Genomic DNA, 3,389 nt, shown 5'->3' on the forward strand with positions numbered 1-3,389 from the left:
AAGGTAGGACGCTAAAAAATGGTCACGTGGGCATCTGCTGACGTCACCGCACGACGTCACGTGGTCAAATTTTCAAAAATTTTTTTGTTTTGTCAATATCTCTGCTTCTGGTGAAAGTAGAACGCTGAAAACACGTGGGCATCTGCTGACGTCACCGCGACGTCACGTGGTCAGATTTTCAAAAATTTTTTTGTTTTTGTCAATATTTTCCCCTGAAGGGTAGGACGCTAAAAATGGTCACGTGGGCATCTGCTGACGTCACCGCACGACGTCACGTGGTCAGATTTTCAAAAATTTTTTTTTTTTTGTCAATATCTTTGCCCTGGAAAGGTAGGACGCTAAAATGGTCACGTGGGCATCTGCTGACGTCACCGCACGACGTCACGTGGTCAGAATTTTCAAAAATTTTTTTCGTTTTTCGTCAATATCTCTGCTTCTGGAAAGTAGAGACGCTAAAAATGGTCACGTGGGCATCTGCTGACGTCACCGCGACGTCACGTGGTCAGATTTTCAAAATTTTTTTCGTTTTTCGTCAATATCTTCGTTCCTGGAAGGGGAGGGACGCTAAAAATGGTCACGTGGGCATCTGCTGACGTCACCGCACAACGTCACGTGGTCAGATTTTCAAAAATTTTTTTCGTTTTGTCAATATCTTCGCCTGGATAGGACGCTAAAAATGGTCATGTGGGCATCTGCTGACGTCACCGCACGACGTCACGTGGTCAGATTTTCAAAAATTTTTTTTCGTTTTTCGTCAATATCTTCGCCCCTGGAGAAAGTAGGACGCTAAAAATGGTCACGTGGGCATCTGCTGACGTCACCGCACGACGTCACGTGGTCAGATTTTCAAAAATTTTTTTGTTTTTGTCAATATCTTCGCTTGGGAAGGTAGGACGCTAAAAATGGTCACGTGGGCATCTGCTGACGTCACCGCACGATCGTGGTCAGATTTTCAAAATTTTTTTGTTTTTGTCAATATCTTCGCCCCTGGAGAAGGTAGGACGCTAAAAATGGTCACGTGGGCATCTGCTGACGTCACCGCACGACGTCACGTGGTCAGATTTTCAAAATTTTTTTTTTTGGTTCTCGTCAATATCTCCGCTTCTGGAAAAAGTAGGACGCTAAAAATGGTCACGTGGGCATCTGCTGACGTCACCGCACGACGTCACGTGGTCAAATTTTCAAAAATTTCTTTTTTGTTTCTCGTTAATATCTCCGCCCCTGGAAAGGGTAGGACGCTAAAAATAGTCACGTGGGAATTTGCTGACGTCACCGCACGACGTCACGTGGTCAAAATTTCAAAAATTTTTTTGTTTTTTTCAATATCTTTGCCCCTGGAGAAGGTAGGACGCTAAAAATGGTCACGTGGGCATCTGCTGACGTCACCGCACGACGTCACGTGGTCAGATTTTCAAAAATTTTTTTTGTTTTTGTCAATATCTTTGCTTTGGAAAAAGTGAACGCTAAAAATGGTCACGTGGGCATCTGCTGACGTCACCGCACGACGTCACGTGGTCAGATTTTCAAAAATTTTTTTCGTTTTTGTCAATATTTCGCTCTGGAGAAAGTAGGACGCTGAAAATGGTCACGTGGGCATCTGCTGACGTCACCGCACGACGTCACGTGGTCAGATTTTCAAAAATTTTTTTGTTTTTGTCAATATCTCGCCCTGGAGGATAGGACGCTAAAAGTGGTCACGTGGGCATCTGCAGACGTCACCGCACGACGTCACGTGGTCAAATTTTCAAGAACTTTTTCTTCGTTTTTCGTCAATATCTTCGCCCTTGGAGGAAGTAAAACGCTAAAAATGGTCACGTGGGCACTTGCTGACGTTACCGCACGACGTCACGTGGTCAGATTTTAAAAAATTTTTTTTTTGTTTTTCGTAAATATCTCCGTTCCTGGAAGAGGTAGGACGCTGAAAATGGTCACGTGGGCATCTGCTGACGTTACCGCAAGACGTCACGTGGTCAGATTTTAAGAAATTTCTTTTTCGTTTTTCGTCAATATCTCCGTTTCTGGAGGGTGTAGGCCGCCAAAAATGGTCACGTGGGCATTTGCTGACGTCACCGCACGACGTCACGTGGTCAGATTTTTAAAAATTTTTTTTTTGTTTTTCGTTAATATCTTTGTTCCTGGAGAGTGTAAAACGCTAAAAATGGTCACGTGGGCATCTGCTGACGTCACCGCACGATCACGTGGTCAGATTTTCAAAAATTTTTTTGTTTTCGTCAATATCTTTGCCCCTGGAAGGAGTAGGACGCTGAAAATGGTCACGTGGGCATCTGCTGACGTCACCGCACGACGTCGTGGTCAGATTTTCAAAAATTTTTGTTTTTCGTCAATATCTTCGCCCCTGGAAGGTAGGACGCTAAAAATGGTCACGTGGGCATCTGCTGACGTCACCGCACGACGTCACGTGGTCAGATTTTCAAAAATTTCGTTTTCGTCAATATCTTCGCCCCTGGAGGGGTAGGACGCTAAAAATGGTCACGTGGGCATCTGCTGACGTCACCGCACGACGTCACGTGGTCAGATTTTCAAAAATTTTTTTTTGTTTTTGTCAATATCTTTGCCCCTGGAAAGGTAGGACGCTGAAAATGGTCACGTGGGCATCTGCTGACGTCACCGCACGACGTCACGTGGTCAGATTTTCAAAAATTTTTTTCGTTTTTTGTCAATATCTTCGCTTCTGGTGGAAGTAGGACGCTGAAATGGTCACGTGGGCATCTGCTGACGTCACCGCACGACGTCACGTGGTCAGATTTAAAAATTTCTTTTTCGTTTTTCGTCAATATCTTCGCCCCTGGATGGGGTAGGACCCTAAAAATAGTCACGTGGACATTTGCTGAAGTCACCGCACGACGTCACGTGGTCAGATTTTCAAAAATTTTTTTTTTGTTCTTTGACAATATCTTTGCCTCTGGAAAGGATAGGACGCTGAAAATGGTCACGTGAGCATCTGCTGACGTCACTGCACGTCGTCACGTGGTCAGATTTTCAAAAATTTTTTTTCTGTTTTTTGTCAATATCTTTGCTTTGGAAAGATAGGACGCTGAAAATGGTCACGTGGGCATCTGCTGACGTCACCGCACGACGTCACGTGGTCAGATTTTCAAAAATTTTTTTCGTTTTTGTCAATATTTCGCTCCTGGAGAAAGTAGGACGCTGAAAATGGTCACGTGATCTGCTGACGTCACCGCACGACGTCACGTGGTCAGATTTTCAAAATTTTTTTTTGTTTTCGTCAATATCTTCGCCTGGAAGAAATAGGACGCTAAAAATGGTCACGTGGGCATCTGCAGACGTCACCGCACGACGTCACGTGGTCAGATTTTCAAGAACTTTTTCTTCGTTTTTCGTCAATATCTTCGCCCTTGGAGGGGGTA

The sequence above is a fragment of the Cardiocondyla obscurior genome, unplaced genomic scaffold (assembly GCF_019399895.1).
Source record: "Cardiocondyla obscurior isolate alpha-2009 unplaced genomic scaffold, Cobs3.1 scaffold62_0_118913, whole genome shotgun sequence".
In the NCBI taxonomy this organism is placed as follows: Eukaryota; Metazoa; Arthropoda; class Insecta; order Hymenoptera; family Formicidae; genus Cardiocondyla; species Cardiocondyla obscurior.